Source organism: Chiloscyllium punctatum, chromosome 4 (assembly GCF_047496795.1).
Source record: "Chiloscyllium punctatum isolate Juve2018m chromosome 4, sChiPun1.3, whole genome shotgun sequence".
Lineage (NCBI taxonomy): Eukaryota > Metazoa > Chordata > Chondrichthyes > Orectolobiformes > Hemiscylliidae > Chiloscyllium > Chiloscyllium punctatum.
The window spans coordinates 114,015,214-114,026,980 of NC_092742.1; the positions used below are offsets into that span (position 1 = coordinate 114,015,214).

Here is an 11,767-nt window from a genome sequence, read left to right on the forward strand (position 1 = left end):
TGACAAGGTGACAGTGATGTAGGAAATGTGAGAAGTCAGACTGATAGACACGGTGAAATTGTGAGGTGTCAGGCTGATAGTGATGTGGGAAGTGTGCGAGTGTCAGGCTGATAGTGAAACAGTATGTGTGTTGGGAGCAGAGTGATAGGAATGCAATAAGTGTGAGCAGCTCTGGATGATAGTGACAGGTCAGTATGAGGGGGAGGATGGTAGTGATCCAGTGAGTGTGAGTTGTCAGGATGACAGTGAAACAGACTGTGTGAATGTGTCATTGTGATGGTGACATGGCAAGTGTGATGGGGTCAGGTTGACAGTGATGCAGATGCTTTCAGGGGGTCAGGTTGGAGTGATGCAGTAATTGTGAGGGGTCAGGGTGATAGTGACGCAGTGAGTGTGAGATGTCAGTGTGCTAGTGACGCAGAACATTTGAGGGGCCAGGCTTTTAGTGACGCACTATGGGCAAGGGGTCAGGGTGACAGTGATGTAGATGCACTCACAGGGCCAGGTTGTAGTAAAGCTGTAAGTGTGAGTGTCTCAGGCTGATAGTGATGAAGTAAATGCGAGGGGGTAAGGCGGTTAGGGATGTAGTAAGTGTGCAGGGGTAGTGCTAGATGTGACGCCGTAAATGTGAGTGTTGAAGCTGATAGTGACACATTAAGTTTGAGGGGATCAGGCTGATCTTGACGCAGTAAGTGTGACATTGTCAGGATGATAGTTACGCTGTAAGTGTATGGGGGCACAATGCTCTTGACGCAGTAAGAGTGGGGAGTCATGGTGATAGTGACGCAGTAAGCATGAGTGGGTAAGCCTGATAGTGACACAGCGTATGTGAGGGAGTCAGCCTGGTATTGGCGCAGTATGTGTGAAATGGTCAGGCTGATATTGATGCAATTAGTGTGTTGGAGTCAAAGTGATAGTGACGCAATAAGTGTAAGCGGCTCAGGATGATAGTGACACAGTGGGTGTGAGATACCAGTGTGATAGTGACGCAGTAAGTGTAAGGGGTCAGGATGACAGTGATACTAAGTGTACGGCCCTCAGTGTGATAGTGGCACAGCAAGTGTGGGGTGTCAGGGTGTAAACGACGTCGTAAGTGAGAGAGGGGCATTGCGATAGTGAAGCAGTAAGTGTGAGGGCGTCAGGCTGATAGTGACACAGTCAATGTGACAGGGCAGTGTTTTAGTGACAAGATAAGTGTGAGGCGTCAGTCTGATACTGACACAATAAATGTGATGGAGTCAGGCTGATAGTGACACAGTAAGAGTGAGGGCTCAGCCTGATAATGACACAATAAGTGTAAGGATTCAGGGTGATAGTAACATGGGAAGTGTGAGGGCATGACTGAAAGTGACGCAATAAGTGTGTGGCGGTGAGGCTGATGGGGACACAATAAAAATAAGGCCGGCAAGGTGAAAATGGCAAAGACTGTGTGAGTGGGTCAGGGTGATAGTGACACAGTAAATGTGAGGATGTCAGGGTGAGAGTGACACAGTAAATGAGAGAGGATCAGAGTGAGAGTGACGCAGAAAGTCAGAAGGGTCAGACTGATATTGACACAGTAAGTATGAAGGGGTCAGGCTGAGAGTGACACAGTCAGTGTGAGGGGGAGAGTTTTAGTTACATAGTAAGTGCGAGGCGTCAGACTGAAACTGATACAAAAAGTGTGAGTGGGTCAGGATGATATTGACACAGTACGTCTGAGGGGTCAGGCTGATAGTGACGCAATCAGTGTGATGGGGTAGAGTTTTAGTAACATGGTAAGCGTGAGGCGTCAGTCTCATACTGACACAAAAAGTGTGATGGAGTCAGGCTGATAGTGACGCAGTAGTTTTTAGGAGTGAGGGTGATATTTACTTAGGAAGTGCGAGGACGTCACTGATAGTGACACAATATGTGTGTGGCTGTCAGGCTGATAGTGACGCAGTAAAATTGAGGATGTCAAGGTGAAAATGGTGCAGTAAGTGTGAGGATGGCAGATGGACAGTGATGCAGTGAGTGTGAGGGGTTCACGCTGATATTGAGGCATGCAAGTGTGAGGGGCCAGGTTGACAGTGACGCTGTGTGCTGACGGGTCCGGATGATAACGACGCAGAAAATGTGAGTGTCTCAGTGTGACAGTGACGCATTACGTGTGAGAGGGTCAGGGTGATAATGACAGAGAAAGTGTGAGGGGATCAGGTTGATAGTGATGCTGTAATTGTGAGCTTGATCAGCGTGATAGTGAGGGGCTCAGGCTAATAGCGACCCAGCAATTCTGAGGGGGTCAGGGTAGTAGTGACGCAAAACTTGTGAGCGGGTCAGGTTAATAGTGATGCTGTATGTGCGAGGTCAGGCCGATAGTGATGCAGTAAAGGTGAGAGTGTTGGTGTGCTAGTGATGCAGTAAGTGTGAGCCGCTCAGGATGATAGTGACACAGTAAGTGTAAGGAGTCAGGATAATAGTAACATAGGAAGTGTAAGGACGCGACTGATAGTGACAAAGTAAGTGTTTGGCAGTCAGGCTGATAGTAACGCAGTCAAAATGAGGGTCTCGAACTGAAAGTGGCGCAGTAAATGTGAGGGCGCCAGATGGATAGTGATGCAATAAGTTTGAGGGGTTCACGCTGAAATTAAGGCGGTAAGTGTGAGGGGTCAGGTCTATAGTGATGCAGTAAGTGTCGGCGGGTCAGGCTGATAGTGATGCATTCAAAGACCAAATATCCAAGGCTCACTGTAGTGCTGCATAGCGAGACTTCTCAAGGCTAAGACAAAAATCAATAGTTCTCATCCTGGTCATAAATCACAATGCTTCATTTTAAAATTGTCCTCTCCTGCTTCTAGATTCACCGATGAGGGAACAAAATTTAATTGCACCACCCTGTTTATCTCTTCGAATATTTTGCAACTCTCAATGAGATTACCTCTCTTGTGTTGAGACTGTTCAAAAAAAGACTGGATTTGCCCAATTTCAATTCACAGGACTAACGTTCATCCATGACATCAAGACTAATCACCATTCGTGGTATTCCTCATGTGGCATTAGTATCTTTCCTAAATTGAGGATTATAATTCCTCATACCGTAGTCCAAGTGCGGTCGAACTGAGCCACAATACATTGGAAATAATTCTTCATTCTCGTGCCCTGAAATCCTTCTGGAGCTTTCACAACAGACTTCTACAACTGCTACTAGAATTCAATGACTTATTAAAAACTTCTCCAAGATGCAATTCCTAAAATCTGTACATCAGACTTTCTTCTTCAAATCTTCGAAAAATAATCTCCACACATTTCCCTCCTGACAAGTATGATAAAGTCAAATCGTTGCTATTTATCAAATCATGACGGACATGGATAGGTTGACTCGTCAAGGTGTTTTTCTGCTGGTGAGGAAGTCAAAACTTAGAAAACATCGGTTTAAAATTAGTGGGTAAGGATTTAAAAGGGACGTCAGGGGCAACTTTTTCAGTCGTGTCCAGAATGAGCAGCCAGAGAAATTGTTGGAGACTAGTACAACTGTAACATTTAATGGCATCTGGATGGACATGTGAGTAACAAGGTTCAGAGGGATGTGGGCCAAAAGTTGGCAAATGGGACCTACTAATTTAGGATAACTGTCCTCAATAGTCAAGTTGGAAAGAAGGGCCACTTTCCGTGTTGTATTGTTCAAGGACTTGATGACTCAAGAACAACCGCAAAAATTTTGCAAATAATTCCGTCAAGACGATTTCAAGTTCCAAATCTTCGGTCAATCTTCCTCTCTTGTGGTCACAAGTTCATGACCTGATGTCAGAACTTACGGATTAGTTGCTGGATCCATTCCTGTAAATTGGTTGTGCATTCTTTCTAATTCCGATTTTATTTTTACGAATGTAGCTAGTGTTTGTGGACTTAGCATCAATATTTCTAATACCATATTTCGATGAATATTAAAACACAACTTTGGCACCAGATGATGAGCAATTGAGTCAAAATCGATCGGACATCGTGAGACAATGATCCTCTCTTCGTGTGGTGTACATCCGTGACTGTATAATTCGATGAAGAATCATTCCCGCAACTTCAGCTGTGTCAGGATCTAGTTTGCGTTGAAAGCCTGTCAATCTGCTAAGGTAACGTTCGTCTGAGTCTCTGCAAAGGATTTGGCGAAATCTTTGGGTCTTGACAAATTTTTTCTTCAAACAAAGAACATATTTCATGAATTAAGTTCTTTTACTATGAAAATTGGCCACTTTCTTGCAGCTGTGATGGCCGAGAGGTTAAGGCGTTGGATTTGAAATTCATTGGGGTCTCCCTGCGCAGGTTCGAATCCTGTTCACAGCGCTGCATCCTATGAAAGTCGTTAATATCTTAGCAGCATTTGGATTTCGTGGAGCTTGAGCTTTGCATTCAATCGAAAGTAAATTTTCAACTGTGAAGAATCCGAAGTAATTTCAAGACGCCGAATTAAACAAATTATATGTCGAGACACAAAAAGCCACCAACTTCCAACACGAATCAGGTTCAAAACATTTGTCGAACTATCGTGAAATTTGGATGTTCGGGGAGGGTGGAATTAAGCAAAACAAGAAGCAATGCAATACATTTACCTGCAGGTGATGAGTTTTTTTTAGGATCAGTTGAAAGTCAAGCTGAGAAAGTTCACCCTAATTTACAACTGACTCTCAAGGCCAATAATCTATTATATCAGCAGTCAATGAATTAGAAAAAGCAACTCCATGTGTGGAAAGGAACTCGACTGATCCAGGTTCCTGGCTTGAGGTGTGATAAGGCAAGGCGATATCAGCGGAGTAGAATTTTCTGGAAATATTAGAAATGGAATGCTAACGGTCTTCTGCTGTCCACATTCATAAGAAACTGTGCATTAAGAACTGAATTTGAAAATTAACGATGAAAATCAGACTTAGCCCTCTGCTTGTGGTGTAGCATTGTTCAGAACAATAAGTTGTTGTTGAGGCTAAAATTGACCAAAATAATCGATGGGGATCTTATCCACGGCCTTCCTTGGAGCAGTTGGTGTGGAGAGCTCAGCATGAAGAACCAAATGCCAATTATTCATCTTGGCTATCTGAATTGCTTAGTTAAACATACTCCCAGTTTAATGTAAAAACCTTTGGTCTCAGAGCTAGATGTTTTCATTTCAGCATGTTCCGATCTGAGAAGACACTCCATGGAGTAGATGTGACTTAAATTTTGACTCTAACGTTTCTAACGTTCACATTTCTGCCCCAAAACAGCACTTCCATTGGTATCAAATCAAACTGAACAAAGGACTAGTCACCTTAGACATTTCCTTTCTGCAGACTCTGCCAATGGACCGTTCAGGCCCGATGTAGGAATAGGGCGTGGTGACATCTGTTCGCAAGTGGATAACTTCATTCTTGCTCACGATCCATAAACCGTAATTCATTTTGAACTTCTTAGCCATCAGCATGATAAGTGGTACGTAATGCACAGGTTTGCTTCTCGAAAGAAAGAGCGAAATCTTATTCAATGCAGACGCAAATTCAAGTTGTCCCTGGTCGACCAGAAGACAGATATCACGAAACAAAGTGAATACAGAAAACAATCAATGTTTTCTGGGAGTCAAAAAGATGTACTGGAAGAACAGAAACATATTTTTGGAACTAAAGTCACATACCACTTCCAGACTAAATGTTCTTGAACCGTTATCTTAATTTGACCTTCATTGCTGCAAAAATTATCTTAACAACTCAGTACTTTGTGTTCTTTGAAATTGTTTCCTTCATGTTTCTCTTGATTTTGAAACTAAAACCGAGCAATAGCAATGCACCCTATTTCACTTGCAAAGATCAGAAGAAGATCAATTTATAAGAGAACAGAAATAAAGCTACGTCTGTCTTCCGAGAGAAAACACAGTTACCATTTCGACTCCAAAAAGTCTTCTTCAGAAGTCTGCGCAATGAACTCGAAATAGTAGACCGAAAACGAAAAGAAAAGCCATAATGCCGCGAATACACCACCCGCAAGCACATCAAGTCCTACTCGAATATGTTGTATTACTCCTCTCAACATCAGTGGAGAACGGAACAAAGCTCATTCTGCAGGTGTCAACCTGTTATGACGTGGCTTGTAAAGTCAGAAATGTGATTAGGTAAAAACCGGGATGAATGCGGAATATCAGAAGTCTGAAAAAATCAAGTGCGTGCTTTGCTTTGAAGAAGGTTGACAGTGATGAAAATGCAAATTAACTACAGTGAGGGGGGCTTAATTAATACTCAGAATTGTTGCAACACACAGGGACGCAATTCTTTTTGCTGGGTTTCTGTTCTGCCATATTATAATCACGACTGCTGTCAGAATTGGTTTCCATTCCAGGTTTAGGTGACTGCCTGATGGAAGTTTGCACATTCGCCCAATTTCTGTGTGGTAGCTCTGGTTTGCTGCCACATTCTAAACATTTGCAGGTTATTTGAATTCGCCATTGAACGCACACGGTTACAGAGACAGTGATGTAGAGAGTGTCTGGATGGGATGTACTTCAGAGGATTTTTGTGAACTTAAATAGACAGAGTGGGGTTAGTCTGCTGTTTCCTGGGTGAGATACATGGACAGAGAGGGGTCAGGGTATTCTTCCCTGAGGGAGAGACATTGACAGAGTTGGATTAGTTGCTCTTACCTGTGTCAGTCACGCAGATACAGTCGGGTCAGTCTGCCCTTCCCTGGGCGAATTTCTTTCACAGTGGTGACAGTCTGCTCTTCCCTGCCTGAGCGAAACAGAAAGAGCGGGGTCAGTATTCTCTTCACTCGATAATTTATGTTGACAGTCTGGCTTCCGTCGGCTCTTCTCTGGTGAGATACATTGGTAGAGTGGGGTTAGTGTTATTCATTGGGTGAGTGCCATAGGCAGAATGGGATCAGTCTGCTCTTCCCTGAGTGAATTACATTTATAGAGTGGGGTCAGACTGCTCTTCAGTGAATGACTTATATTGACCGTGTGGGATCAGTCTGTTGAGTTACACTGAGAGTGTGTGGTCAGTCTGCCCTTCCCTCGGTGAGTAACACTGACTGAGTGGCGTCAGTTTGCTCTTCCCTCAGTGAGTTACATTGACAGAGTGGTGTCAGACTGCTTTTCACGGAGTGAGTTATTTGGACAGTGTGGGATCAGTCTGCTCTTCCCTGGGTGAGTTGCATTCACAGAGTGGCGTCAGTCTGCAATTTCCTCGTTATGTTAAAGTGATCGCGTGAGGTCAGAGTGCTCTTCCCTGGTTGAGTCACATTGACAGATTGGGCTTCATCTGTTCTTCCCTGGGAGAGTCATATTAACAGAATGGGGTCAGTCCGCTCCTTTCTGAGTGAGTAATACCACAGAGTGCAGTCTGTCTGTTCTTCCCTGGGTTAGCTACGTTAAGAGAGTGGTGTCAGTCTGCTCCTCCACGGGCGTGTTACTTTCTCAGAATCGTGACAGTCTGCTCTTCTCTGTCTGAGTTTAACAGCAAGTATGGTTTCATTACTGTCTTCGCTGGATGATTCACATAGACAGAATGGAATAAGTCTTCTCTTCTCTGAGTGAGTTACTTTGACAGATTGGGGTCAGACTCGTCTCCCTGCGTGTGTTTCATTGACAGAATCAGATCAGCCTGCTCTTTCCTGGATGAGTGACAGAGACAGAATGGGTACAGCCTGCTCTTCTCTGAGTGAGTTACGTTGACAGACTGGCATCAGACTGCTCTTTCTTGGGAAATGTTATTGACTGAGTGGTGTCAGTCTTCCATTTGCCGGGTGAGTTCCATATGAAGGGTTGGTTAATTCTGTTCTTCCCTGGATGACTAACATTGACAGAGTGGCGTCAGTCTACTCTTCCCTGGGTGAGTTACATTAACAGAGTGCTGTCAGGCCATAATTTCCTCGTTGAGTTACATTGATCATGTGACGTCAGACTTCTGTCCCCTGGTGCAGTTACATTGACAGAGTGGGATCCATCTGCTCTTCCCTGGGTGAGTTACGTTAGCAGTTTGGGGTCGGTCTGCTTTCCGCAATCCAGGAACTCCATCTCTAGCGGTTTCTTGTCTGTACCTTCATATTAAGGATTTGAGGAGTTAACAAAAGTAACTTGTCCCCTACATCTTTCGGATAATTAGGAATGGGCAGTGAATCATATCTCATTGAAAGACAACTGTGTCCCAGAAATGCATGTTGTAATTCGACACTGCAAGAGGTTGGGAATAACTTGAGGAGAGGTGCAGGGTAGAATAATTAAAGTCAAATGCACTGATGCCTAGGAGACATTACACAAGATGTGACTGTGGAGCTGATGGTGCAAGGCTCAGTGTCAGTGCTATTGGTTCAGCATTTATTGCTTTTGTTCGCAATGACTCACACACCACTGCTGTCAATTCACAACAATGAGCCTGTTCATCTTGGTATGAAAATCCCTGCGTTTGTATTAAGGTGGTTAATGGGACTCGAGAGGAGATGAGCACATCCTCTTTATTCTGTCAATTTAAACAGACGAAAATATCTGTTGGATGCCAATGTAAGCGGATACTGTCTTTTTCTGTGCCTTTTTAGTGGGGCATGCTCAGCATTGAAACGTCTGTTTTTTGCAAAAGCAGAGTTTGATTGCCATTCATACTGAGCAACATTAAGACAGAAAATGCGTTTTCGAATTCCTGTGATCCAGTGGTTCAGGCATTGCACATATGGACGAGAAATCTGGCTTTTAACGTGGCGCCATGGCTTAACTGGTGAAAACAGCTCCCATCACACTGGTGCCTGCTCATTGTATTGAAAGCTCGTTATTTCTCTCAAGTATTGTGTTGCTGATCGAGAAACTTAGTGTCCTGTTTGAATTGCTGTGCATTCTGATTTTGCGTTATAGATTCATTGTCCTGGTTTAAATCCAGTCGTGTAGGTTGCTCTTTTTAACTACTATTTTAACGTGGTGATTCTTCCCGCAGTTCCACAGGCACTTCTGCTTCTCATCCTCTTATTCTCATTCCTTCATTCCCAGTTTTGTGGAAATTAAGTGGTGAGGCAGGAGACACTGCAGCATTCCCGGGGAATGTTGTGGTAATGGCACTGACAACACGACATGATCACCCTCATTCTCTGCTGTCACCATTCATTCATTGTACACCAACAGTAAATGCATCGTTGTTCTTCTTCAGCTATCATGTAATTACTTTCTTTTACTGATGGATAAGGAAATCAACTTTAACTTCGAAAGGGTCTTTAGATTTTGAGGAAGAAATGTCTCCTTGCCTCAGGTCGAAGTGACAGACGCATTATCCAGAGAATGTGACACTACTACTCCAGCCAGGCGTCAGAAAGGCTCTCAGCAGTTCGAATCTCAAGCTGCCTCTGAATGTCAGGCTTTTCAAGAGCAGAAATAAGAAATGAGGGATATGGACAGCCAGAGAGTCGGAGAATGTGAAAAGGCCCAGGCGGATACAGAGACAAATATTGAAAAAACAAAGACACATATTGAGGCAGACTCTGAAAGAAACAATTCTCCATTCGGCGTGACTGCTAAATAACGGAAACTAAAAGGAAATGTAGCCATTAAAACATAGCCTTCCACCAGCTCACGAAAATGAAAGCAGCATGGTAGCTGATTAAGTTCTTTTAAGATTGTAAATTCGATGTTTGCAAGCTCAAGAGTGATTTTGATAAATATCCTGATTCGACAGGTAAGATTATCATTTTCCCAACAGTATAATCTATAAATCTATAACTAACCTGTTTCCTGTCCATCTTAAGAAACAAAGCCTGTTTCTCTCCACAGATGTTGCCAGGTGTAGCGGGTTTCTCTATCAATTCTCGTTTTTAGTTCATATATCCAAAACCTGCATCTTTTTGATTTTTGATAACCTGGCACAAAACCAAGCATTGCCAGGTTCGGACCAGTGGTAAGAAATACTGGTACCACGATACATTTGCACAATAAAACATACATTCCCTGTCCGAGAATAGAACCAACACTATTGCGGTTAGAGTTCCAAATACTAATTACGAGATTACACGGAATGACGACAGACGCTCTTGCACTTATTCTCAATGAAATGGATTTTCCATTTCATTTCTGATCAGTTCCACTGCAGATTGGTTTCTACTCGTCTTCAAGTTTTGCAGAATCGAAAATTCAATTTGGCCCATGGTGCAGTCTGGTTTAAAGACATTCATCTATTCTATTCCCAGTTTCCAGCTTTGGTCCATAACCTTATGTGTTCTGATGTTTCCAGTGCAAATGGCAGTGAGGTTCTTGCTTTGATCTTAGATGACACAACAATGAGATTGAAGTTTGACATAGTCATACTGTGTTATTACCCACGTCGTGTCTATCACAGAAAGAGACACACAGATACATTCCCCGAGAATCGCAATAACGTCATATTCCCAGGCACCAACCTAAGCCCTAAGTTCATCTGTCGATACTCCATGCATTAAAGTAGATGCATTTCAGGCCACCAGTTCTTTGGCATTCATATGCTCTCTGCCTACTCTTCCCATTTTTAATGCTATCTTCCAGATTCTGAGCGTTTCCAGTTTCCAACTCACTGCCGACTTGTTTAATCTTGTGGTTCCCAGCCCCCTGCCACATTAGCATGAAACCAACCCAACAGCAGTCGCAAAAACTCCCGAAAGGACATCCGTTCCCGTCTAGTTCAGATGTAGATGTCAATTTTCTTATAGTTCCACATTCCCCAGAACTTGTCTCAAAATCCAACAAATCTGAAACCCGCCCTGCAGCACCATTCCTCAACTCACGTGTTCACCGTGCCGTTTTTTTTATTCATTTCTACGCTGGCAGTCACATGGCACCGGCAGTAATTCCGAGATTACTACCTTTGAGGTCCTCCTCTTTAATTTCTCTCCTAGCTCCCTGAATTCTCCCTGCAGGTCCTCATCTCGTTTTCTTTTCATTGGTGCCTGTATGCACCAAGACAACTGGCTGTTCACGATCCCCTTTTCGAATGCTCTTCAGCCGATGGGCGACATCCCTGGCCTGAGCACCTGGGAGGCAACTTAACTCTCCAGAATTGCTGACACTCCACAGTGAGTCCACCCGCAGCTCCAGAGTGGCCACGAGTTCAAACAAGTGCTGCAGCTGGACACACTTCTTGTAAGTGTAAGTTTAGAAAACCTTTACGAGGATTTGCAAGGTTTGCACTGCTTGGACATGAGAACGAAACTGAATAGGCTTCGTCAGATTCCCAGGAGCTTCAGGGCTGAGATATGGCCTCACAGAAGCGTATAAAATCATGAGGAAGACAGACAGAGTAAATAGTCAGGGAGCACTTCTTCACAAGGCACACGAGTTCAAATCTACATAGCAAACGTTTAATGTGAGAGAGGAAAAAATTAAAGGGGATGTGAGGGACACATGTTTTTCACACAGAACTTTTGTGTGTGTGGAATGAATTGCCACATTTAGTGGCAGAGTCTGGTGCACTCACAGCATTTCAAAGGCATCTGAATGGGTGTATAGACAGGAAGACCTCGGAGAGATAAGGCACAAATATTGGCAGAAATGTATGGATTAATTTCGGTTATCTGTTCAGCAAGGGCAAGTTGGATCGCGGGATTTGTTTCCATGCTCGACAAGTCTGAGATGCTCCAACCACCGGCAACAGTTTGAATACACCATTTGCAAAAAAAACGCATGATGTTTGTTTCTCTGTCAGCAAGTTTGGCTATTTTGTTTGGAGCGTGGATGAGCCCAACCGATCCAGAGATGAATGTTTTCTGGATATTTGCTGCCAATGACCAGTCTTCTTGACACTTTCCCAAGTTCGCCATCAAAGATTTTGGCTGAAGAAAAATACCT

The 11,767-nt window shown here is 43.6% G+C and overlaps 1 non-coding gene across 1 annotated transcript; it reads left to right on the forward strand.

Moving 5' to 3' along the window:
* The first annotated feature begins 4,217 nt into the window (after positions 1 to 4,217).
* On the forward strand, positions 4,218 to 4,299 carry trnas-uga (transfer RNA serine (anticodon UGA)). The gene has a single exon. It is a non-coding gene; the product is annotated as a tRNA-Ser (tRNA).
* Positions 4,300 to 11,767: the final 7,468 nt, after the last annotated feature.